The following is a 27287-nucleotide window of genomic DNA, read 5'->3' on the forward strand; positions in this document are numbered from 1 at the left end:
TCTAACATTAGTCCTACTGCCTGACTACAGGTATAAAGGCCTACTTTAGGTCTAACATTAGTCCTACTGCCTGACTACAGGTATAAAGGCCTATAGTCCTACTTTAGGTCTAACATTAGTCCTACTGCCTGACTACAGGTATAAAGGCCTAAAGGCCTACTTTAAGTCTAAGATTAGTCCTACTACCTGACTACAGGTATAAAGGCCTACTTTAGGTCTAACATTAGTCCTACTGCCTGACTACAGGTATAAAGGCCTATAGTCCTACTTTAGGTCTAAGATTAGTCCTACTACCTGACTACAGGTATAAAGGCCTACTTTAGGTCTAACATTAGTCCTACTGCCTGACTACAGGTATAAAGGCTTAAAGTCCTACTTTAGGTCTAACATTATTCCTACTGCCTGACTACAGGTATAAAGCCCTACTTTAGGTCTAACATTAGTCCTACTGCCTGACTACAGGTATAAAGACTTATAGGTCTACTTTAGGTCTAACATTAGTCTTACTACCTGACTACAGGTATAAAGGCCTACTTTAGGTCTAACATTAGTCCTACTCCCTGACTACAGGTATAAAGACCTATAGGTCTACTTCAACCATAGGCTAGGTGTTTGTATGAAACCATGGAAACTGCTGTGGTTCTGTTCAGCATCTGTCTTCCTCTAAAGACACACCCCCTTAGCATCTAAGCCACACCCTCAGCCTATGAGTCACACCCTCGTCACTTCTAAGCCAACCCTCTTAATATGTAAGCCACACCTGCTAATTGTCTAAGCCACACCCTCAAACAAAAACCTCTCTGAAAGGTTGCTTGAGCCTTTCCAAACAGAATTGCATGACCTTAACATTGAGGAAACCATAGGGCAGAATTTCCCAAACTTGGTCCTGGTGACCCCAAGGGGTGCACATTTAAATATTTAAATTATCAGTTTATCATCAAGCGTTGATTATTTGATTCAGCTGTGTAGTGCTAGGGCAAAAACCAAAACGTTCCCTAGGGGTAAACTAAGTCAGTCTTGGATCATCTGTCTTGGAAGTAGCGCTGTCACTTTATCTGTTTTTGATACAAGCAGTGTCTTCACATTTCACCACACCTAATTTCATAATCAATTATAAATGCTTACGGCAATGAAAGTAAAATCAGTAAATCAAATTTAACTAAATCAATATTTATTCAAGGTACATTTAAAACATATCAGTTCACTTTACAAAAAGATATATGACCATATTTCCTGAAGTTTTGAAAATATTATTTCACTCTGATAGATTCAATGCAGGTGCGTTCTACAGTTAAATTAATGCAAGCTTAAAAACATCAATTGTAATAATTATAAAGGCAAAACAAGATACAAAATAATACAAATAAATTCTAAACTCATTGTCGTTGTCGTTGAGCGAGAGACAAATATATTGGAAGTTAAAATTATTCCATCAAAAATAAAACAACTGGTAAAAACATCAAAATCCTTGTCCTCCCAGTTAAGTCTATAATGGTTCAAGTCTAACACCCTGCTGGTATTGAAGGAGGGTATAGGTCTCACACTCTGCTGGTATTGATGGATGGTATAGGTCTCTCTCTGCTGGTATTGATGGATGGTACAGGTCTCACACTCTGCTGGTATTGATGGATGGTATAGGTCTCACTCTGCTGGTATTGATGGCTGGTATAGGTCTCTCTCTGCTGGTATTGATGGAGGGTATAGGTCTCACACTCTGCTGGTATATATGGCTGTGTAGGTACTAAAGTCAGAGTTCTGGACTCTCTTCTTCTTCTTTGGTCTCTGTCCCTGACGGATATCCAACGAGGCATAACACAGATCTCCTTCCTCCTGAGAGAGAGAGAGAGAGAGAGAGAGAGAGAGAGAGAGAGAGAGAGAGAGAGAGAGAGAGAGAGAGAGACAGAGAGAGACAGAGACAGAGACAGAGAGACAGAGAGACAGAGAGACAGAGAGACAGAGAGACAGAGAGACAGAGAGAGACAGAGAGAGACAGAGAGAGACAGAGAGACAGAGAGACAGAGAGAGAGATTTTACAATTAATCTGTTAATATTATTCATATATAATCATACATTATTATTATTTCATGAAATGCATCATGTCACTATGTTTTACTGCTTATTACTTTAGTTTTTAATGAGTATACTCGCCAATGCTTTGAATAGTACTGGGTTACAAATCACATGGACTACAAATAGAGATGGCCACCAGTCAAAGAACTACAACACCCATACTGACTACACCTTCTCTCTGCTGTCACTTCCCCTGGTGGTCGTCCTGTTCAGAGGAACCTGAGTCTCAGCTGCAGCTGCAGAGGAAGAGTTATCACCATTAAAACAACAAGTAAAGAACACATCTGATATTGAACTGTCTATTTAACCTGGTCTACATTAGTTTACCAGAGAATTTGAAAGAATATTTGATTGATTGATTGATGGTTGATTGGTGATGTGGATTTTTACATTGATATGGGTTTTAGATTGGTAGATCGCTGTTGCTGTGCGAGAACTGAATTGGTTCCTCTCACTGGATTCGTGTGTGTGTGAAATGGGCATCTGACCTGTGTTCGGGTCAGATTCTACAGTTGTCTTATCTTATCAGGGACTGAAACCAGACTGTGACCCTGTGGCTCCCCGTAGGCAAATCCAGGGTGAACCGGGGTTGAACAGAGTTCAGGCTAAACCCTTTGTCTCTCCTGGGGGTGGCTTCTTGATTACTTACAGCAAGACGGGGTGGCTTAAATAATGACTTAAAAAATAAAAGAGTGAAAAGTTGAATCCTGACATAGAGCGTGAGAGAGTGAGTGTACCTGTTGTTCTGCAGAAGTAGTAGACACAGGAAGAGGAGAGGAGGGAGGAGAGGAGAGCAGACACAGGACACAGACTGAACAGCAACATCCAACTCAGTCCACAGTCTACATCAGGTGTTCTGTCATCTGGACAGTTATAAATGGAGAACTATGATCATAGACCTCCTTATCCTCTCATTCAAGGAAACCAGACAAGCTTTACCAAAACCAAATATACAGCCATTAAATGAAGATAGAATAATACATTGTTCTTACCAAATGAAAGCCTTGTCATGACATGTCCATAGTGTTCAATACGTTTTTCCATCTTACTCTCCTTAGTCCCACAGTAGTAGAGTCCCAGGTCAGATCCAGAGATGTTCTCAATCAGTAGATCCCAGGAGTTGTTAGAGGGGTTCATCCTAACACTGTTCCTCTGCTACCTGTAGGTGCTGTTTCCTCCAGTCAGTTCATCCTAACACTGTTCCTCTGCTACCTGTAGGTGCTGTTTCCTCCAGTCAGTTCATCCTAACACTGTTCCTCTGCTACCTGTAGGTGCTGTTTCCTCCAGTCAGTTCATCCTAACACTGTTCCTCTGCTACCTGTAGGTGCTGTTTCCTCCAGTCAGTTCATCCTAACACTGTTCCTCTGCTACCTGTAGGTGCTGTTTCCTCCAGTCAGTTCATCCTAACACTGTTCCTCTGCTACCTGTAGGTGCTTGTTCCTCCAGTCAGTTCATCCTAACACTGTTCCTCTGCTACCTGTAGGTGCTGTTTCCTCCAGTCAGTTCATCCTAACACTGTTCCTCTGCTACCTGTAGGTGCTGTTTCCTCCAGTCAGTTCATCCTAACACTGTTCCTCTGCTTCCTGTAGGTGCTGTTTCCTCCAGTCAGGATGGGATCTCTGCAGCAGAGGTGGAGCTGAGAGTCAGACCAGGAGACAACATCACTCTCTACTGTGACTGCAACATAACTACTGGAGTATACATTATGTGGTATAGGAACTGTTCTCACAAGTACCAGCCGCGTCTTGTTATTTCAACTTACCAAAATCTTCAGGACATTTCTGATAATCCCAACCCTTTCCCTGGATATAATGTGGTGTGGAACCCCTCTAACAACTCCTGGGATCTACTGATTGAGAACATCACTGGATCTGACCTGGGACTCTACTACTGTGGGACTATGGAGACTAACGTGGTGGAAGAAGGAAAACTAATTGGAAAGAAAGAGTTCTACCACTATGGAAACATCACCACTAGGATTTCACTTGGTAAGAACAATTATTATTCTATATATAGATCTTCTGGCTGTATCTTTAGTATTATTAATATTGTATTAGTATTGGTGTGTCTGGTTTCCATTAAATGTTATTTTGAATCAATCATCCGAGGGTGATCTAAGGTCATGAAACATTGCCTCAAGATCATCTTTAAACATCCATTCAGCAGTAGACAATCTAAGAATGTAGTTCTGTTTGTGTTTAATGTTTTGTCCAGACGTCAGTCCTCCTGAGTCCCCCCTCCTCCTCTCCTGATGTAGACTGTGGACTGTGTTGGATGTTGCTGTTCAGTCTGTGTCCTGTGTCTGCTCTCCTCTCCTCTTCCTGTGTCTACTACTTCTGCAGAACAACAGGTACACTCACTCTCTCACTCTCTGTCAGGAGTCACTTAGTCACTCATTCATTGTTAAGTCATTATTTACAAGCTGTATATGCTCCTTCACTCTTTTATAGCACTCTTTTACTCATTCCTTTATTTGATAAAAGTCAGTATTGTACTTAGAAAGTCAGAATACACTCACTCTCACTTAATCTGTTTTACTCTCCAACTCAATCAATCAATGAAATAATAAATCAATCATTGATCCAACCAATCAACCATCAATCAATCAATAAATCAATCAAACCTTCTTTCAAATACTCTGGTAAACTAATGTAGACCATGTTAAATTGACAGCTCAATATCAGATGTGTTCTTTACTTGTTGTTTTAATGGTGATAACTCTTCCTCTGCAGCTGCAGCTGAGACTCAGGTTCCTCTGAACAGGACTACCACCAGGGGAAGTGAGAGAAGAGAGAAGGTATAGTCAGAATGTGTGTTGTAGTTATTTGACTGGTGGCCATCTTTATTTGTAGTCCATGCGATTTGTAACCCAGTACTACTCAAAGCAGTGGCAAGTATACTAATTAAAAACTAAAGGAATAAGCAGTAAAACATAATAATATGATGAATTACTTGAAATAATCATAATGTATGATTATATATCAATAACATTAACAGATTAATTGTTAAATCTCTCTCTCTCTTGTATCTCTCTCACCATCTCTCTCTTGTCTCTCTCTCTCACTCTCCATCTGTGTGCCTCTCTCTCTCTCTCTCTCTCTCTCTCTCTCTCTCTCTCTCTCTCTCTCTCTCTCTGCTCTGTCTCCCTCTCTCTCAGGAGGAAGGAGATCTGTGTTATGCCTCGTTGGATATCCGTCAGGGACAGAGGAGACCAAAGAAGAAGAAGAGAGTCCAGAACTCTGACTTCAGTACGTACACAGCCATCAATACCAGCAGAGTGTGAGACCTATACCAGCCATCAATACCATTAGAGTGAGACCTATACCATCCATCAATACCAGCAGTGTGAGACCTATACCATCCATCAATACCAGCAGAGTGTGAGACCTATACCAGCCATCAATACCAGCAGAGTGTGAGACCTATACCAGCCTTCAATACCAGCAGAGTGTGAGACCTATACCATCCATCAATACCAGCAGAGTGTGAGACCTATACCAGCCATCAATACCAGCAGAGTGAGACCTATACCAGCCATCAATACCAGCAGAGTGAGAGACCTATACCATCCATCAATACCAGCAGAGTGTGAGACCTATACCATCCATCAATACCAGCAGAGTGTGAGACCTATACCATCCATCAATACCAGCAGAGTGTGAGACCTATACCAGCCATCACTACCAGCAGGGTGTGAGACCTATACCAGCCATCAATACCAGCAGAGTGAGACCTATACCATCTATCAATACCAGCAGAGTGTGAGACCTATACCATCCATCAATACCAGCAGAGTGTGAGACCTATACCATCCATCAATACCAGCAGAGTGTGAGACCTATACCAGCCATCAATACCAGCAGAGTGAGAGACCTATACCATCCATCAATACCAGCAGAGTGAGACCTATACCATCCATCAATACCAGCAGAGTGAGACCTATACCATCCATCAATACCAGCAGAGTGAGACCTATACCATCCATCAATACCAGCAGAGTGTGAGACCTATACCCTCCATCAATACCAGCAGAGTGAGACCTATACCATCCATCAATACCAGCAGAGTGTGAGACCTATACCATCCATCAATACCAGCAGAGTGAGACCTATACCCTCCATCAATACCAGCAGAGTGAGATCTATACCATCCATCAATACCAGCAGAGTGAGACCTATACCATCCATCAATACCAGCAGAGTGTGAGACCTATACCATCCATCAATACCAGCAGAGTGAGACCTATACCAGCCATCAATACCAGCAGAGTGTGAGACCTATACCATTCATCAATACCAGCAGAGTGAGACCTATACCAGCCATCAATACCAGCAGAGTGTGAGACCTATACCCTCCATCAATACCAGCAGAGTGAGAGACCTATACCATCCATCAATACCAGCAGAGTGTGAGACCTATACCAGCCATAAATACCAGCAGAGTGTGAGACCTATACCCTCCATCAATACCAGCAGAGTGAGAGACCTATACCATCCATCAATACCAGCAGAGTGAGACCTATACCATCCATCAATACCAGCAGAGTGTGAGACCTATACCCTCCATCAATACCAGCAGAGTGTGACCTATACCATCCATCAATACCAGCAGAGTGAGACCTATACCATCCATCAATACAAGCAGAGTGTGAGACCTATACCATCCATCAATACCAGCAGAGTGAGACCTATACCAGCCATCAATACCAGCAGAGTGTGAGACCTATACCATTCATCAATACCAGCAGAGTGAGACCTATACCATCCATCAATACCAGCAGAGTGTGAGACCTATACCCTCCATCAATACCAGCAGAGTGAGAGACCTATACCATCCATCAATACCAGCAGAGTGTGAGACCTATACCAGCCATCAATACCAGCAGAGTGAGAGACCTATACCCTCCATCAATACTAGCAGAGTGAGACCTATACCAGCCATCAATACCAGCAGTGTGTGAGACTTGAAACATTATAGTCTTAACTGGGAGGACAAGAACTTTGATGTTATTACCAGTTCTTTTACTTTTTATGGAATACTTTTAACTTCCAATATCTTTCTCTCTCTCTCAACGTATGACAATGACTTTAGAGTCATTTTATTATGGTTGAGTATTATTTTTTGCCTTTATAATTATTAAAATTGATGTTTTTAAGCTTGCATTAATTTAACTGTAGAACACACCTGCATTGAATCTATCAGAGTAAAATAATATTTTCAAAACTTCAGGAAATATGGTCATATATATTTTCGTAAAGGGAACTGATATGTTTTTAATGTACCTTGAATAAATATTGATTTAGTTTAATTTGATTTACTGATTTTACTTTCATTGCCGTAAGCATTTAAAATTGATTATAAAATTAGGTGTGGTGAAATGTGAAGACACTGCTTGTATCAAAAAGAGACAATGTGACAGCGCTACTTGCAAGACAGATGATCCAAGAGTGACGCAGTTTAACCCTATGGAACGTTTTGGTTTTTTAAATGTGCACCCCTTGGGGTCCGCAGGACCAAGTTTGGGAAATTCTGCCCTATGGTTTCCTCAATGTTAAGGTCATACCATTCTGTTTGGAAAGGCTCCAGCAACCTTTCAGAGGTTTTTGTTTGAGGGTGTGGCTTAGACAATTAGCAGGTGTGGCTAACATATTAAGAGGGTTGGCTTAGACGTGACAAGGGTGTGACTCTTAGGCTAAGAAGGTGTGGCTTAGATGCTAAGGGGGTGTGTCTTTAGAGGAAGACAGATGCTGAACAGAACCACAGCACAGTTTCTGTGGTTTCATACAAACACCTAGCCTATGGTTGAAGTTTACTAAAAGTAGCTCAGTAAAGCTTTCAACCACATTCTCAATAGAGATACATAGAGAAGTCAGGTGAATTATACCACAGAACATTATAATCTCTGAAAAACATCATTTTATTTTGCAAATATAATTATTATTATAATTTATTATAATTATGTATTTATGGTCTGAGCTGGGTCCTGGTGGTGGTCTCCAGAGCTCTGTTTCTGTTCCTCATTCCTGCTGTCTTCCTGACTGTGGTCTGAGCTGGGTCCTGGCGGTGGTCTCCAGAGCTCTGTTTCTGTTCCTCATTCCTGCTGCCTTCTGGGTCGGGAACACACACGGTGGGACAGGACATGGGGATATTCATATAAGTTTGTGTTAACTTAACTTCTCATCCAGTACAGTGATATAACAACAGTTTAACATGTTGTGTTGTTGTGTTAAAACCAGGAGTTGGTAAGGAGAAGAGGGAAGTCCAGAAAAGAGGCAGAGACCAGTCATTCTCCATGTCTGTAGTGAATTGAACTTCGCTTCTACGTGTCCAATGAGATCAGCATGAAACTGTTGTCATGTGATTTCTTCACACCATCATCTGCTGGTTTGTCTCATTCTTTCTCTATTACCCAGATGGTTTTTATTGCTTTATTTTGGTGAATTTTTAGTAAGGGCTTAGAGATTGCTTTTAAACCAGTTTTTATTTTATTTCTATTTTATTTTATAAAGGTTTTTTACCATTTGAAAAGGTCTACAAAATAGTAGTTGTATTGTAATGGATTTGTTATTTTAGATTGAGCTACTTTTCATGTATGATTTGTATTTGTAATGGTTATCTTCTGGAATGAAATGGCTATTTTCAGAGATTCTCCTGTTCTGTGGTATAATCAACCTGATTTCACTATGTAACTCTATTGAGAATGTGGTTTCACTGAAAGCTTTACAGAGCTACATTTAAGACACTTAAAATGTTGAGCCACAGGCCACGTCAGGGCTCTCCAACACTGTTTGTGGAGAGATACCCTCCTGTAGGTTTTCGCTCCAACCCCAGTTGTAACCAACAGGACGGTAGCTTTACAGGAACAAGGTTAAAGATTCCTGGGCGACGTGTTTGTATGAAACCACAGAAACTACTGTGGTTCTAATCAACAACGCTGTCTTCCTCTTAAGCCACGCCCCATTAGCTCCTAAAACCACACCCCTTCGGTTCTAAGCTACACCACGTAACATTTAAATCACACTCCTTAGCCTCCATGCTCTGGTTATGCATATCTGTCATCCTCTAAAGCCACACCCTCTTCGTCTCTAAGCCACACCCTCTTCACCTCTAAATCACAACTCTTCACATCTAAGCCACACCCTCAAATACCTCAAAGGTTTGCTGGAGAATTTGTCAAACCAAATAGCATGACCTTGTACTCAGAGACCTTAAGGGGAGACAAAGAAATGATGACATGAAATCAAATTAAACTGAATCAATATTTGCATTTACATTTATTCAGCTACATTAACACATATCAATACACTTACAAATGAAATACAATAAATTTACACAACTACAATTAATACAATTACAAAACAACAACTATATCAAAAGCTATTTAACCATTTTCCCTGAGCTTAAAAACATTTTCTAAATCAATTTCGTTATTCTCATTAAAAGGCTACAAACAAAAGTTAAAAAAGAAATCACTAGTATGAAACGGTTTAAAACAAGTAAAAAATACATTAAAATATTCCCCCCAAAATTAAGTAACTCTTAAAAATATCAAAACTGTCGTTGTCACACCTTCCCAGCTATATTGGTACAGGTCTCACACTCTGCTGGTATTGATGGATGGTATAGGTCTCACTCTGCTGGTATTGATGGATGGTATAGGTCTCACTCTGCTGGTATTGATGGATGGTATAGGTCTCTCACTCTGCAGGTATTGATGGATGGTATAGGTCTCACTCTGCTGGTATTGATGGTTGGTATAGGTCTCACACTCTGCTGGTATTGATGGATGGTATAGGTCTCACAATCTGCTGGTATTGATGGCTGGTATAGGTCTCACACTCTGCTGGTATTGATGGATGGTATAGGTCTCACTCTGCTGGTATTGATGGATGGTATAGGTCTCACACTCTGCTGGTATTGATGGATGGTATAGGTCTCACACTCTGCTGGTATTGATGGATGGTATAGGTCTCACTCTGCTGGTATTGATGGCTGGTATAGGTCTCACACTCTGCTGGTATTGATGGCTGGTATAGGTCTCACACTCTGCTGGTATTGATGGCTGGTATAGGTCTCACACTCTGCTGGTATTGATGGATGGTATAGGTCTCAAACTCTGCTGGTATTGATGGCTGGTATAGGTCTCACACTCTGCTGATATTGATGGCTGGTATAGGTCTCACACTCTGCTGGTATTGATGGCTGGTATAGGTCTCACACTCTGCTGGTATTGATGGCTGGTATAGGTCTCACACTCTGCTGGTATTGATGCATGGTATAGGTCTCACACTCTGCTGGTATTGATGCATGGTATAGGTCTCACACTCTGCTGGTATTGATGGTTGGTATAGGTCTCACACTCTTCTGGTATTGATGGTTGGTATAGGTCTCAAATTCTGCTGGTATTGAAGGATGGTATAGGTCTCACACTCTGCTGGTATTGATGGCTGGTACAGGTCTCACACTCTGCTGGTATTGATGGCTGGTATAGGTCTCACACTCTGCTGGTATTGATGGCTGGTATAGGTCTCACACTCTGCTGGTATTGATGGATGGTATAGGTCTCACACTCTGCTGGTATTGATGGCTGGTATAGGTCTCACACTCTGCTGGTATTGATGGATGGTATAGGTCTCACACTCTGCTGGTATTGATGGCTGGTATAGGTATCACACTCTGCTGGTATTGATGGCTGGTATAGGTCTCACAATCTGCTGGTATTGATGGCTGGTATAGGTCTCACACTCTGCTGGTATTGATGGATGGTATAGGTCTCACACTCTGCTGGTATTGATGGCTGGTATAGGTCTCACACTCTGCTGGTATTGATGGCTGGTATAGGTCTCACACTCTGCTGGTATTGATGGCTGGTATAGGTCTCACACTCTGCTGGTATTGATGGCTGGTATAGGTCTCACACTCTGCTGGTATTGATGGCTGGTATATGTCTCACACTCTGCTGGTATTGATGGCTGGTATAGGTCTCACACTCTGCTGGTATTGATGGATGGTATAGGTCTCACACTCTGCTGGTATTGATGGCTGGTATAGGTCTCACACTCTGCTGGTATTGATGGCTGGTATAGGTCTCACAATCTGCTGATATTGATGGCTGGTATAGGTCTCACACTCTGCTGGTATTGATGGCTGGTATTGGTCTCACACTCTGCTGGTATTGATGGCTGGTATAGGTCTCACAATCTGCTGATATTGATGGCTGGTATAGGTCTCACACTCTGCTGGTATTGATGGCTGGTATAGGTCTCACACTCTGCTGGTATTGATGGCTGGTATAGGTCTCTCACTCTGCTGGTATTGATGGATGGTATAGGTCTCACACTGCTGGTATTGATGGCTGGTATAGGTCTCACACTATGCTGGTATTGATGGCTGGTATAGGTCTCTCACTCTGCTGGTATTGATGGCTGGTATAGGTCTCACACTGCTGGTATTGATGGATGGTATAGGTCTCACACTATGCTGGTATTGATGGATGGTACAGGTCTCACAATCTGCGGGTATTGATGGATGTATAGGTACTGAAGTCAGAATGAGCGAGAGAGCGAGAGAAAGAGAGGGAGACAAGGAGAGCGAGAGAGTGAGAGATTAAATTAGTAATCTGTTAATATAAATTATATATGATCATACATTAGGATTATACATTATGTATTTTTGCTTTTTTCCTTCTGTTTTTAATGATCATATCTGACATTGAAAATAGTATTTGAATAAGGCTGGGTTGCCAAACACATGGACTACAAATCAAGATGACTGCCAAAAATAAAACTACAACACCCACCTTGACTGTAGTCTGCACACTGCTGTCACTTCCCCTGGTCGTAGTCCTGTTCAGAGGAACCTGAGTCTCAGTTGGAGCTGCAGAGGTAGAGTTCTCACCATTAAAACACCACGTTTGAGGTCAAACTAGGACACATCAGTTCAAAGTAAGTAGATGTTTACATATTGTGGTCAAGATGCTTTTCAAACGAAGGTTAAAAACATAGCTAATTATTTGAATAATAAGAAAGGTTGATTAGGAATACCCAGACTTAAAAAATGAATGAGTGAAAAAGTGACTCCTGACAGAGAGTGAGAGAGTGAGTGTACCTGTTGTTCTGTAGAAGTAGTAGACACAGGAAGAGGAGAGGAGAGCAGACACAGGACACAGACTGAACAGCAACATCCAACACAGTCCACAGTCTACATCAGGAGAGGAGGAGGGGGACTCAGGAGGAGGGGAGGAGGAGGACTCAGGAGGAGGGGAGGAGGAGGAGGAGGAGGAGGAGGAGGAGGACTCAGGAGGACTGACGTCTGGACAAAACATTAAACACAAACAGAACTACATTCTTAGATTGTCTACTGCTGAATGGATGTTTAAAGATGATCTTGAGGCAATGTTTTAATTATTATTTAATTATATGTATTATTTATTGATCAGCCTCGGATGATTGATTCAAAATAACATACATTTTCTTTGGCGTTCCTTACAACTGAACCTCTCTCATTCAAGGAACCCAGACACACCAATAATAATACAATACTAATAATACTAAAGATACAGCAAGAAGATCTATATATAGAATAATAATTGTTCTTACCAAGTGAAATCCTAGTGATGATGTTTCCATAGTGGTAGACCTCTTTCTGTTTAATTAGTTTTCCTTCTTCCACCACGTTAGTCTCCACAGTCCCACAGTAGTAGAGTCCCAGGTCAGATCCAGTGATGTTCTCAATCAGTAGATCATAGGAGTTGTTAGAGGGGTTCCACACCACATTATATCCAGGGAAAGGGTTGGGAATCAAAAAAGTAGTTGAAATAACAAGAGGTGGCTGGTACTTGTGAGAACAGTTCCTATACCACATAATGTATACTCCAGTAGTTATGATACAGTCACAGTAGAGAGTGATGTTGTCTCCTGGTCTGACTCTCAGCTCCACCTCTGCTGCAGAGATCCCATCCTGACTGGAGGAAACAGCACCTACAGGTAGCAGAGGAACAGTGTTAGGATGAACTGACTGGAGGAAACAGCACCTACAGGTAGCAGAGGAACAGTGTTAGGATGAACTGACTGGAGGAAACAGCACCTACAGGTAGCAGAGGAACAGTGTTAGGATGAACTGACTGGAGGAAACAGCACCTACAGGTAGCAGAGGAACAGTGTTAGGAAGAACTGACTGGAAGAAACAGCACCTACAGGTAGCAGAGGAACAGTGTTAGGATGAACTGACTGGAGGAAACAGCACCTACAGGTAGCAGAGGAACAGTGTTAGGATGAATCACAGAATGTCACTTTGATAACATAAACTTCTCCACATGTAAAATATAAACCTCATGTCTTTACCACAATATCAGAATAATAAGAAAACGAATCTAGTCAACCATAAAACCACATCAAGAAACCAGCTATCATCCAGTTATAAGGCCCAGTAAAACAAGTTACTCACATAAGAATGCAATCAGAGCAACACACAGCCTGTCCATCTGGTGGTCTGATGGTCTGATGGTGACTGTCAGAGAGTAGCTGGGTCTTTGAGTAACAAGGTCTTTGCTGCGTATTTCCGTGTTCATGACTAGATGTACTTTACCATGGAAGGGCATACGAGCAGCGATTGGTTCGATCGAGTGGAAAGTTTTCAGCTTGTGGTCCTTTTCTCTGAAACCCATGTTGTGACATGAAGAGGAGGGTCTTGCATCGAGGTAAACAGGTTTCAAAGTAACGTGACGTCAATGGAAAATATTCAGCTTTAAGTTGGTCACTGTAGACAGCAACACCTAACTAGCAGCACCTGGTCAAGTCAATCTGCTGCAAAATCATCAAATACAACATGAAGAACCAAACACTCATTCTGTTGTCAATTTTGACCCCCTAAGAAAAGACTGTTGAGACAGAGACCTATCTTGAGACAGAGGCCTATCTTGAGACAGAGACCTATCTTGAGACAGAGACCTATCTTGAGACAGAGACCTATCCTGAGACAGAGACCTATCTTGAGACAGAGACCTATCCTGAGACAGAGACCTATCCTGAGACAGAGACCTATCTTGAGACAGAGACCTATCCTGAGACAGAGACCTATCCTGAGACAGAGACCTATCCTGAGACAGAGACCTATCCTGAGACAGAGACCTATCTTGAGACAGAGACCTATCCTGAGACAGAGACCTATCCTGAGACAGAGACCTATCCTGAGACAGAGACCTATCTTGAGACAGATACCTATCTTGAGACAGAGACCTATCCTGAGACAGATAAGTCTGATATTATGATGTTGGCATTACAGTACTCATGTAAGAGTTAGTCACTGATTGGCTGAAAAGACACACTCAGTACACAGGAAACCCACACTAACTTCCTGTTGTTCAGAGTAGCTGGGTCTTTCAGTAACAGGGTCAGAGTAGCTGGGTCTGTCAGTAACAGGGTCAGAGTAGCTGGGTCTTTCAGTAACAGGGTCAGAGTAGCTGGGTCTGTCAGTAACAGGGTCAGAGTAGCTGGGTCTTTCACAAACAGGGTCAGAGTAGCTGGGTATTTCAGTAACAGGGTCAGAGTAGCTGGGTCTTTCAGTAACATGGTCAGAGTAGCTGGGTCTTTCAGTAACAGGGTCAGAGTAGCTGGGTCTTTCAGTAACAGGGTCAGAGTAGGTGGGTCTTTCAGTAACAGGGTCAGAGTAGCTGGGTCTTTCAGTAACAGGGTCAGAGTAGCTGGGTCTGTCAGTAACAGGGTCAGAGTAGCTGGGTCTTTCAGTAACAGGGTGAGAGTAGCTGGGTCTGTCAGTAACAGGGTCAGAGTAGCTGGGTCTTTCAGTAACAGGGTCAGAGTATCTGGGTCTTTCAGTTACAGGGTCAGAGTAGCTGGGTCTGTCAGTAACAGGGTCAGAGTAGCTGGGACTGTCAGTAAAAGGGTCAGAGTAGGTGGGTCTGTCAGTAACAGGGTCAGAGTAGCTGGGTCTTTCAGTAACAGGGTCAGAGTAGCTGGGTCTTTCAGTAAGACCCATCTTGAGACAGAGACCCATCTTGAGACAGAGACCTATCCTGAGACAGAGACCTATCCTGAGACAGAGTCCAATCCTGAGAGACCTATCTTGAGACAGAGACCTATCCTGAGACAGAGACCTATCTTGAGACAGAGACCTATCCTGAGACAGAGACCTATCTTGAGACAGACACCTATCTTGAGACAGAGACCCATCTTGAGACAGAGACCTATCCTGAGACAGAGATCTATCCTGAGACAGAGACCTATCTTGAGACAGAGGCCTAAGGTTGGCCTATATAACTGCAACCTGCCAGTATTAATGTTTGATTTATCAAATGATGAACATCCAGTAATCATAACATTTAAATCCTCACCATGATCTGTATGAGCTAATTGAGGCATCCCAAAATTATTATTTATCCACCACACATCTAGGCCTCACCAATGTTGGACTCCCTGAATTGAATGCAGCAAGAAATTACAATCAGAAACTACAATAACCATGATGCTCTTGAGAGGATGTGATGGTACATACAAGTCAATTATAGTTTAAGAGCTATGCCATTTGTAGTTCTTTATCTTTGTGGAAGTAGTTCTGTATCTAACGATCTCTTTTTCTTCAGGATTAGTGGGAAAACAGATAGGACATAGACAGAGATATGATGCACTCAGTGAGAACATGTGTGACATCATCAGGAGAATAGCAGCACCATGGGTGAACAACTACTTATAACTTGGATGTACTCTCTTCCTCAGGCCAAATGGTAGACAGACAAACAGACAAACAGAGAGACAGACATCACCATGGCAACTGCAACAGGATGTCAGTGTGGGTTTCCTGTGTACTGAGTGTGTCTTCTCAGCCAATCAGTGACTAGCTCTTATATGAGTACTGTAATGCCAACATCATAATATCAGACTAACCAACATTAGTAGTGGTCAATGTATGTATCTGTTTACATGAGTGCACATATATGTGGGTATATGGGAGAGTGTCCATATAATTGTATATCATGTATAGTCCTATGTCTGTGGTTGTGGTTTACTCAGCTAGTGCTTCTGCTCTGTAGGGGAGGGGTTAAGGGGGGGCTGGGTTTCAGGTCTGAGGAAAGAGCAGTGAGCTGGGTCTGTCAGTAACAGGGTCAGAGTAGCTGGGTCTGTCAGTAACAGGGTCAGAGTAGCTGGGTCTTTCAGTTACAGGGTCAGAGTAGCTGGGTCTGTCGGTAACAGGGTCAGAGTAGCTGGGTCTGTCAGTAACAGGGTCAGAGTAGCTGGGTCTTTCAGTAACAGGGTCAGAGTAGCTGGGTCTGTCAGTAACAGGGTCAGAGTAGCTGGGTCTGTCAGTAACAGGGTCAGAGTAGCTGGGTCTTTCAGTAACAGGGTCAGAGTAGCTGGGTCTGTCAGTAACAGGGTCAGAGTAGCTGGGTCTTTCAGTAACAGGTTCAGAGTAGCTGGGTCTGTCAGTAACAGGGTCAGAGTTGCTGGGTATGTCAGTAACAGGGTAAGAGTAGCTGGGTCTGTCAGTAACAGGGTCAGAGTAGCTGGGTCTGTCAGTAACAGGGTCAGAGTAGCTGGGTCTGTCAGTAACAGGGTCAGAGTAGCTGGGTCTTTCAGTTACAGGGTCAGAGTAGCTGGGTCTGTCAGTAACAGGGTCAGAGTAGCTGGGTCTGTCAGTAACAGGGTCAGAGTAGCTGGGTCTTTCAGTAACAGGGTCAGAGTAGCTGGGTCTGTCAGTAACAGGGTCAGAGTAGCTGGGTCTTTCAGTAACAGGGTCAGAGTAGCTGGGTCTGTCAGTAACAGGGTCAGAGTAGCTGGGTCTGTCAGTAACAGGGTCAGAGTAGCTGGGCCTGTCAGTAAAAGGGTCAGAGTAGCTGGGTCTTTCAGAAACAGGGTCAGAGTAGCTGGGTCTGTCAGTAACAGGGTCAGAGTAGCTGGGTCTGTCAGTAACAGGGTCAGAGTAGCTCGGTCTTTCAGTAACAGGGTCAGAGTAGCTGGGTCTGTCAGTAACAGGGTCAGAGTAGCTGGGTCTGTCAGTAACAGGGTCAGAGTAGCTGGGTCTGTCAGTAACAGGGTCAGAGTAGCTCGGTCTTTCAGTAACAGGGTCAGAGTAGCTGGGTCTGTCAGTAACAGGGTCAGAGTAGCTGGGTCTGTCAGTAACAGGGTCAGAGTAGCTGGGTATTTCAGTAACAGGGTCAGAGTAGCTGGGTCTTTCAGTAACAGGGTCAGAGTAGCTGGGTCTGTCAGTAACAGGGTCAGAGTAGCTGGGTCTTTCAGTAACAGTGTCAGAGTAGCTGGGTCTTTCAGTAACAGGGTCAGAGTAGCTGGGTCTGTCAGTAACAGGGTCAGAGTAGCTGGGTATTTCAGTAACAGGGTCAGAGTAGCTGGGTCTTTCAGTAACAGGGTCAGAGTGGCTGGGTCTTTCAGTAACAGGGTCAGAGTAGCTGGGTCTTTCAGTAACATGGTCAGAGTAGCTGGGTCTGTCAGTAACAGGGTCAGAGTAGCTGGGTCTTTCAGTAACAGGGTCAGAGTAGCTGGGTCTGTCAGTAACAGGGTCAGAGTAGCTGGGTCTGTCAGTCACAGGGTCAGAGTAGCTGGGTCTGTCAGTAACAGGGTCAGAGTAGCTGGGTCTGTCAGTAACAGGGTCAGAGTAGCTGGTTCTTTCAGTAACAGGGTCAGAGTAGCTGGGTCTGTCAGTAACAGGGTCAGAGTAGCTGGGTCTGTCAGTAACAGGGTCAGAGTAGCTGGGTCTTTCAGTAACAGGGTCAGAGTAGTTGGGTCTTTCAGTAACAGGGTCAGAGTAGCTGGGTCTGTCAGTAACAGGGTCAGAGTAGCTGGGGTCTGTCAGTAACAGGGTCAGAGTAGCTGGGTCTGTCAGTAACAGGGTCAGAGTAGCTGGGTCTGTCAGTAACAGGGTCAGAGTAGCTGGGTCTTTCAGTAACAGGGTCAGAGTAGCTGGGTCTTTCAGTAACAGGGTCAGAGTAGCTGGGTCTTTCAGTAACAGGGTCAGAGTAGCTGGGTCTTTCAGTAACAGGGTCAGAGTAGCTGGGTCTGTCAGTAACAGGGTCAGAGTAGCTGGGTCTGTCAGTAACAGGGTCAGAGTAGCTGGGTCTGTCAGTACCAGGGTCAGAGTAGCTGGGTCTTTCAGTAACAGGGTCAGAGTAGCTGGGTCTGTCAGTAACAGGGTCAGAGTAGCTGGGTCTGTCAGTAACAGGGTCAGAGTAGCTGGGTATTTCAGTAACAGGGTCAGAGTAGCTGGGTCTTTCAGTAACAGGGTCAGAGTAGCTGGGTCTGTCAGTAACAGGGTCAGAGTAGCTGGGTCTGTCAGTAACAGGGTCAGAGTAGCTGGGTCTTTCAGTAACAGGGTCAGAGTAGCTGGGTCTGTCAGTAACAGGGTCAGAGTAGCTGGGTCTGTCAGTAACAGGGTCAGAGTAGCTGGGTCTGTCAGTAACAGGGGTCAGAGTAGCTGGGTCTTTCAGTAACAGGGTCAGAGTATCTGGGTCTTTCAGTTACAGGGTCAGAGTAGCTGGGTCTGTCAGTAACAGGGTCAGAGTAGCTGGGTCTGTCAGTAACAGGGTCAGAGTAGCTGGGTCTGTCATTAACAGGGTCAGAGTAGCTGGGACTGTCAGTAAAAGGGTCAGAGTAGGTGGGTCTGTCAGTAACAGGGTCAGAGTAGCTGGGTCTTTCAGTAACAGGGTCAGAGTAGCTGGGTCTTTCAGTAAGACCCATCTTGAGACAGAGACCCATCTTGAGACAGAGACCTATCCTGAGACAGAGACCTATCCTGAGACAGAGTCCAATCCTGAGAGACCTATCTTGAGACAGAGACCTATCCTGAGACAGAGACCTATCTTGAGACAGAGACCTATCCTGAGACAGAGACCTATCTTGAGACAGACACCTATCTTGAGACAGAGACCCATCTTGAGACAGAGACCTATCCTGAGACAGAGACCTATCCTGAGACAGAGACCTATCTTGAGACAGAGGCCTAAGGTTGGCCTATATAACTGCAACCTGCCAGTATTAATGTTTGATTTATCAAATGATGAACATCCAGTAATCATAACATTTAAATCCTCACCATGATCTGTATGAGCTAATTGAGGCATCCCAAAATTATTATTTATCCACCACACATCTAGGCCTCACCAATGTTGGACTCCCTGAATTGAATGCAGCAAGAAATTACAATCAGAAACTACAATAACCATGATGCTCTTGAGAGGATGTGATGGTACATACAAGTCAATTATAGTTTAAGAGCTATGCTATTTGTAGTTCTTTATCTTTGTGGATGTAGTTCTGTATCTAACGATCTCTTTTTCTTCAGGATTAGTGGGAAAACAAATAGGACATAGACAGAGATATGATGCACTCAGTGAGAACATGTGTGACATCATCAGGAGAATAGCAGCAACATGGGTGAACAACTACTTATAACTTGGATGTACTCTCTTCCTCAGGCCAAATGGTAGACAGACAAACAGACAAACAGAGAGACAGACATCACCATGGCAACTGCAACAGGATGTCAGTGTGGGTTTCCTGTGTACTGAGTGTGTCTTCTCAGCCAATCAGTGACTAGCTCTTATATGAGTACTGTAATGCCAACATCATAATATCAGACTAACCAACATTAGTAGTGGTCAATGTATGTATCTGTTTACATGAGTGCACATATATGTGGGTATATGGGAGAGTGTCCATATAATTGTATATCATGTATAGTCCTATGTCTGTGGTTGTGGTTTACTCAGCTAGTGCTTCTGCTCTGTAGGGGAGGGGTTAAGGGGGGCTGGGTTTCAGGTCTGAGGAAAGAGCAGTGAGCTGGGTCTGTCAGTAACAGGGTCAGAGTAGCTGGGTCTGTCAGTAACAGGGTCAGAGTAGCTGGGTCTGTCAGTAACAGGGTCAGAGTAGCTGGGTCTTTCAGTAACAGGGTCAGAGTAGCTGGGTCTTTCAGTAACAGGGTCAGAGTAGCTGGGTCTTTCAGTAACAGGGTCAGAGTATCTGGGTCTTTCAGTAACAGGGTCAGAGTATCTGGGTCTTTCAGTAACAGGGTCAGAGTAGCTGGGTCTTTCAGTAACAGGGTCAGAGTAGCTGGGTCTTTCAGTAACAGGGTCAGAGTAGCTGGGTCTTTCAGTAACAGGGTCAGAGTAGCTGGGTCTTTCAGTAACAGGGTCAGAGTAGCTGGGTCTTTCAGTAACAGGGTCAGAGTAGCTGGGTCTTTCAGTAACAGGGTCAGAGTAGCTGGGTCTTTCAGTAACAGGGTCAGAGTAGCTGGGTCTTTCAGTAACAGGGTCAGAGTAGCTGGGTCTTTCAGTAACAGGGTCAGAGTAGCTGGGTCTGTCAGTAACAGGGTCAGAGTAGCTGGGTCTCTGAAGCAGATATCAGTTAGTATGACAGGTACACACAACCATAAAGGATACAAGCCCAACTACTGCCCTGCACTCTCATGTTAACAGTTCACACCTCTTGACTTGAACTAGTCCATCTCAGGGTCTGATGGGTAATGTTAGACTCCAGATGTGGAACACATCCAGACTGAGATGGACCCACACCACATGAGGAAGTCACACCTCATGACTTGAGTCTTAGAGGTATTGATTCAGCTGAATTACTTTGTTGTTTCAGTCAAAGTAACATCATAAAGTATCTATCTGGTATCTGGTCCCTCATACAGCCTGTTAATACTACACTTTATACCATGCATACCTGGAGAAATATTACATATTATTAGATAATAATAGAGTCGCATAGTATTTTGCACACAAACAGGCATGCACGCTCACACACACACTTATGAGAAGGTACTGAGTGGCTGGCCAAGCAGTTGACACATCACATGTCAAGTAGATGGAAACATTGTGGTTTCTACAGACCTGAAAACTACCCCTCAGACCTGAAGCATAGGCCCCGTTAACCCATCAGTCCTCCCCACAGAACTGAATTCCAGGCATCACTTAACCCTTCAGACCTCCCCTCAGACCTGAAACCCAGGCCCCCCTTAACCCCTCAGTCCTCCCCTCAGACCTGAAACCCAGGCCCCCCTTAACCCCTCAGTCCTCCCCTCAGACCTGAAACCCAGGCCCCCCTTAACCCCTCAGTCCTCCCCTCAGACCTGAAACCCAGGCCCCCCTTAACCCCTCAGTCCTCCCCTCAGACCTGAAACCCAGTCCCCCTTAACCCCCTCAGTCCTCCCCTCAGACCTGAAACCCAGGCCCCCCTTAACCCCTCAGTCCTCCCCTCAGACCTGAAACCCAGGCCCCCCTTAACCCCTCAGTCCTCCCCTCAGACCTGAAACCCAAGCCCCCCTTAACCCCTCAGTCCTCCCCTCAGACCTGAAACCCAGGCCCCCCTTAACCCCTCAGTCCTCCCCTCAGACCTGAAACCCAGGCCCCCCTTAACCCCTCCCCTACAGAGCAGCAGCACTAGCTGAGTAAACCACAACCACAGACATAGGACTATACATGATACACAATTATATGGACACTCTCCCATATACCCACATATATGTGCACTCATGTAAACAGATACATACATTGACCACTACTAATGTTGGTAAGTCTGATATTATGATGTTGGCGTTAAAGTACTCATATAAGAGTTAGTCACTGATTGGCTGAAAAGACACACTCAGTACACAGGAAACCCACACTGACATCCTGTTGCTGTTGCCATGGTGATGTCTGTCTCTCTGTTTGTCTGTTTGTCTGTCTACCATTTGGCCTGAGGAAGAGAGTACATCCAAGTTATAAGTAGTTGTTCACCCATGGTGCTGCTATTCTCCTGATGATGTCACACATGTTCTCACTGAGTGCATCATATCTCTGTCTATGTCCTATTTGTTTTCCCACTAATCCTGAAGAAAAAGAGATCGTTAGATACAGAACTACATCCACAAAGATAAAGAACTACAAATGGCATAGCTCTTAAACTATAATTGACTTGAATGTACCATCACATCCTCTCCAGAGCATCATGGTTATTGTAGTTTCTGATTGTAATTTCTTGCTGCATTCAATTCAGGGTTTCCAACATTGGTGAGGCCTAGATGTGTGGTGGATAAATAATAATTTTGGGATGCCTCAATTAGCTCATACAGATCATGGTGAGGATTTAAATGCTATGATTACTGGATGTTCATCATTTGATAAATCAAACATTAATACTGGCAGGTTGCAGCTATATAGGCCAACCTTAGGTCTCTGTCTCAATATAGGTCTCTGTCTCAAGATAGGTCTCTGTCTCAGGATAGGTCTCTGTCTCAGGATAGGTCTCTGTCTCAAGATAGGTCTCTGTCTCAGAATAGGTCTCTGTCTCAAGATAGGTCTCTGTCTCAAGATAGGTCTCTGTCTCAAGATAGGTCTCTGTCATAAGATAGGTCTGTCTCAGGATAGGTCTCTGTCTCAGGATAGGTCTCTGTCTCAAGATAGGTCTCTGTCTCAGGATAGGTCTCTGTCTCAGGATAGGTCTCTGTCTCAGGATAGGTCTCTGTCTCAGGATTGGTCTCTGTCTCAGGATAGGTCTCTGTCTCAGGATAGGTCTCTGTCTCAGGATAGGTCTCTGTCTCAGGATAGGTCTCTGTCTCAGAATAGGTCTCTGTCTCAAGATAGGTCTCTGTCTCAAGATAGGTCTCTGTCATAAGACCTCTGTCTCAAGATAGGTCTCTGTCTCAACAGTCTTTTCTTAGGGGGTCAAAATAGACACCAGAATGAGTGTTTGGTTCTTCATGTTGTATTTGATGATGTTGCAGCAGGTTGACTTGACCAGGTGCTGCTAGTTAGGTGTTGCTGTCTACAGTGACCAACTTAAAGCTGAATATTTTCCAGTGACGTCATGTTGGTGTGAAACCTGTTTACCTCGATGCTAGACCCTCCTCTTCATGTCACAACATGGGTTTCAGAGAAAAGGACCACAAGCTGAAAACTTTCCACTCGATCGAACCAATCGCTGCTCGTATGCCCTTTCATGGTAAAGTATGTCAAATCATGAACACGGAAATACGCAGCAAAGACCTTGTTATTCAAAGACCCAGCTACTCTCTGACAGTCACCATCAGACCATCAGACCACCAGATGGACAGGCTGTGTGTTGCTCTGATTGCATTCTTATGTGAGTAACTTGTTTTACTGGGCCTTATAGCTGAATGATAGCTGATTTCTTATTATTGTGATGACTGTGGTGAATAACATCTAGTACATATTTGCCTGTACAGATGTTTATGATATCAAAATTGTATTCAGTATTTCTGCTTCCTGTTGCTGTTTCCTCCAGTTAGTTCATCCTAACACTGTTCCTCTGCTACCTGTAGGTGCTGTTTCCTCCAGTCAGTTCATCCTAACACTGTTCCTCTGCTACCTGTAGGTGCTGTTTCCTCCAGTCAGTCCATCCTAACACTGTTCCTCTGCTACCTGTAGGTGCTGTTTCCTCCAGTCAGTTCATCCTAACACTGTTCCTCTGCTACCTGTAGGTGCTGTTTCCTCCAGTCAGTTCATCCTAACACTGTTCCTCTGCTTCCTGTAGATGCTGTTTCCTCCAGTCAGTTCATCCTAACACTGTTCCTCTGCTACCTGTAGGTGCTGTTTCCTCCAGTCAGTCCATCCTAACACTGTTCCTCTGCTACCTGTAGGTGCTGTTTCCTCCAGTCAGTTCATCCTAACACTGTTCCTCTGCTACCTGTAGGTGCTGTTTCCTCCAGTCAGTTCATCCTAACACTGTTCCTCTGCTACCTGTAGGTGCTGTTTCCTCCAGTCAGTTCATCCTAACACTGTTCCTCTGCTACCTGTAGGTGCTGTTTCCTCCAGTCAGTTCATCCTAACACTGTTCCTCTGCTACCTGTAGGTGCTGTTTCCTCCAGTCAGGATGGGATCTCTGCAGCAGAGGTGGAGCTGAGAGTCAGACCAGGAGACAACATCACTCTCTACTGCGACTGCAGTGTTTCCATTGGAGTATGTGTGGTACAATACAATGTGTGGTTCAGGAATTGTTCTCATGAGCACCAACCTACTCTTGTTATGCCAGTTATAAACCAAATGTTTTCCCCTCGCTTCACTCCGGTGTGGAACCCCTCTAATCACTCCTATGATCTATTAATTGAAAACGTTACTGAATCTGACCTGGGAATCTACTACTGTGGGAGTTTGAAGAAAACGGTGCTGAACATGGAAGGGTTTCTCCAAGGCAAAGAAAAAGCGATTTATGGCAACGAGGTCTACCAGCATGGAAATGTCGTCACCAGACTTTCATTTGGTAAAAAAAAAAAAAAATCTTGTTTTTCCACTGTATCTTAGTGTAAAAAATATATTTACAATTCAGTGGTGGAAAAAGCACTACATTGTCTACTTTAGTCAAAAGTAAAGATACCTTAATAGAAAATGACTTAAGTAAAAGTGAAAGTCCCACCCATGGCTGCACCCCTGCCCAGTCATGTGAAATCCATTGATTAGGGCCTAATTAATTTATTTCAACTGACTGATTTCTTTAAATGAACTGTAACTTAGTAAAATCGTTTAAATTGTTGCATGTTGCATTTATATTTTTGTTCAGTAAGTTGTGGAAAAAGTATTAAATTGTCTTGAGTAAAAGTAAACACTATCAAATTCCTTATTATGCGTATTATTATTATTATTATTATTATTATTATTATTCCTTACCAGACGACACAATTGTCTTGTTTTTTAAATTCATGGACAGACACTCCAATCCTCAGTATTTTGATTTAGTGCGTCCGCCAGATCAGGGGGATGATAACTTGTTATATTGATAGGTACGTGAATTGGACCATATTGCTGTCCTGCCTGAGCATTTGAAATGTAACAAGTACTTTGGGGTGTCAGGGAAAATGGATGGAGTAAAAGGTACATATTTTCTTTAGGAATGTAGTGAAGTGAACGTTGTCAAAAATATGAATAGTAAAGTTCAGATACCCAAAAAAACTACTCAAAAAGTACTTGAAGTATTTTTACTTAAGTACTTTACACCTATATTGCCAGAGAAAAGTAATCTCAATGAGAGACAAGGTTCTTAATTTATACCTGTGTTTTGTCCAGACGTCAGTCCTCCTGAGTCCCCCTCCTCCTCTCCTGATGTAGACTGTGGACTGTGTTGGATGTTGCTGTTCAGTCTGTGTCCTGTGTCTGCTCTCCTCTCCTCTTCCTGTGTCTACTACTTCTGCAGAACAACAGGTAAACTCACTCTCTCACTCTCTGTCAGGAGTCACTTAGTCACTCCTTCACTCTTTTATAGCACTCTTTTACTCATTCCTTTATTTGATAAAAGTCATTGTACTTAAAAAGTCAGAATACACTCACTCTCACTTAATCTGTTTTACTCTCCAACTCAATCAATCAATGAAATAATAAATTAATCATTGATCCAACCAATCAACCATCAATCAATCAATAAATCAATCAAACCTTCTTTCAAATACTCTGGTAAACTAATGTAGACCATGATAAATTGACAGCTCAATATCAGATGTGTTCTTTACTTGTTGTTTTAATGGTGATAATTCTTCCTCTGCAGCTGAGACTCAGGTTCCTCTGAACAGGACTACCACCAGGGGAAGTGAGAGAAGAGAGAAGGTATAGTCAGAATGTGTGTTGTAGTTCTTTGACTGGTGGCCATCTTTATTTGTAGTCCATGTGATTTGTAACCCAGTACTACTCAAAGCAGTGGCAAGTATACTAATTAAAAACTAAAGGAATAAGCAGTAAAACATAATAATATGATGAATTACTTGAAATAATCATAATGTATGAATGTATCAATAACATTAACAGATTAATTGTAAAATCTCTCTCTCTTGTATCTCTCTCCCATCTCACTCTTGGCTCTCTCACTCTCCATCTGTGTTTCTCTCTCACTCTCCATCTGTGTGCCTCTCTCACTCTCCATCTGTGTGCCTCTCTCACTCTCCATCTGTGTGTCTCTCTCTCTCTCTCTCTCTCTCTCTCTCTCTCTCTCTCTCTCTCTCTCTCTCTCTCTCTCTCTCTCTCTCTCTCTCTCTCTCTCTCTCTCTCTCTCTCTACTCCCCCCCCCTCTCTCTCTCTCTCTCTCTCTCTCAGGAGGAAGGAGATCTGTGTTATGCCTCGTTGGATATCCGTCAGGGACAGAGGAGACCAAAGAAGAAGAAGAGAGTCCAGAACTCTGACTTCAGTACCTACACAGCCATCAATACCAGCAGAGTGTGAGACCTATACCAGCAGAGTGAGACCTATACCATCCATCAATAACAGCAGAGTGTGAGACCTATACCATCCATCAATACCAGCAGAGTGAGACCTTTAACATCCATCAATACCAGCAGAGTGAGACCTATACCAGCCATCAATACCAGCAGGGTGTGAGACCTATACCAACCATCAATACCAGCAGAGTGTGAGACCTATACCCTCCATCAATACCAGCAGACTGTGAGACCTATACCATCCATCAATACCAGCAGAGTGTGAGACCTATACCCTCCATCGATACCAGCAGGGTGTGAGACCTATACCAACCATCAATACCAGCAGAGTGTGAGACCTATACCCTCCATCAATACCAGCAGACTGTGAGACCTATACCATCCATCAATACCAGCAGAGTGTGAGACCTATACCCTCCATCAATACCAGCAGAGTGTGAGACCTATACCATCCATCGATACCAGCAGAGTGTGAGACCTATACCCTCCATCAATACCAGCAGAGTGTGAGACCTATACCAGCCATCGATACCAGCAGTGTGAGACCTATACCATCCATCAATACCAGCAGAGTGAGACCTATACCAGCCATCAATACCAGCTGAGTGTGAGACCTATACCCTCCATCAATACCAGCAGAGTGTGAGACCTATACCATCCATCAGTACCAGCAGAGTGAGACCTATACCAGCCATCAATACCAGCAGAGTGAGACCTATACCAGCCATCAATACCAGCAGAGTGAGACCTATACCAGCCATCAATACCAGCAGAGTGTGCCCTATACCAGCCATCAATACCAGCAGAGTGTGCCCTATACCATCCATCAATACCAGCAGAGTGAGACCTATACCATCCATCAATACCAGCAGAGTGAGACCTATACCATCCATCAATACCAGCAGAGTGAGACCTATATCAGCCATCAATACCAGCAGAGTGTGAGACCTATACCAGCCATCAATACCAGCAGAGTGAGACCTATACCATCCATCAATACCAGCAGAGTGAGACCTATACCAGCCATCAATACCAGCAGAGTGAGACCTATACCA

The 27287-nt window shown here is 43.6% G+C and overlaps 4 long non-coding RNA genes across 4 annotated transcripts; 2 read left to right on the top strand and 2 right to left on the bottom strand.

The window, feature by feature from the left end:
- Positions 1 to 1751: 1751 nt before the first annotated feature.
- Positions 1752 to 2915, bottom strand: LOC123484292. Its single transcript, XR_006658476.1, has 3 exons — positions 2808 to 2915; positions 2242 to 2306; positions 1752 to 1830 (listed from the first exon to the last, which is right to left on the bottom strand). It is a non-coding gene; the product is annotated as an uncharacterized LOC123484292 (long non-coding RNA).
- Positions 2916 to 4380: 1465 nt separating this feature from the next.
- On the top strand, positions 4381 to 5319 carry LOC123484293. Its single transcript, XR_006658477.1, has 3 exons — positions 4381 to 4420; positions 4809 to 4867; positions 5228 to 5319. It is a non-coding gene; the product is annotated as an uncharacterized LOC123484293 (long non-coding RNA).
- Positions 5320 to 11517: 6198 nt separating this feature from the next.
- LOC123484295 lies at positions 11518 to 12260 on the bottom strand. The gene is made up of 3 exons (XR_006658479.1): positions 12178 to 12260; positions 11870 to 11946; positions 11518 to 11609 (listed from the first exon to the last, which is right to left on the bottom strand). It is a non-coding gene; the product is annotated as an uncharacterized LOC123484295 (long non-coding RNA).
- Positions 12261 to 25188: 12928 nt separating this feature from the next.
- Positions 25189 to 26197, top strand: LOC123484294. The gene is made up of 3 exons (XR_006658478.1): positions 25189 to 25228; positions 25569 to 25627; positions 26111 to 26197. It is a non-coding gene; the product is annotated as an uncharacterized LOC123484294 (long non-coding RNA).
- Positions 26198 to 27287: the final 1090 nt, after the last annotated feature.

The sequence above is a fragment of the Coregonus clupeaformis genome, unplaced genomic scaffold (genome assembly GCF_020615455.1).
Source record: "Coregonus clupeaformis isolate EN_2021a unplaced genomic scaffold, ASM2061545v1 scaf0262, whole genome shotgun sequence".
NCBI classification, from domain to species: domain Eukaryota; kingdom Metazoa; phylum Chordata; class Actinopteri; order Salmoniformes; family Salmonidae; genus Coregonus; species Coregonus clupeaformis.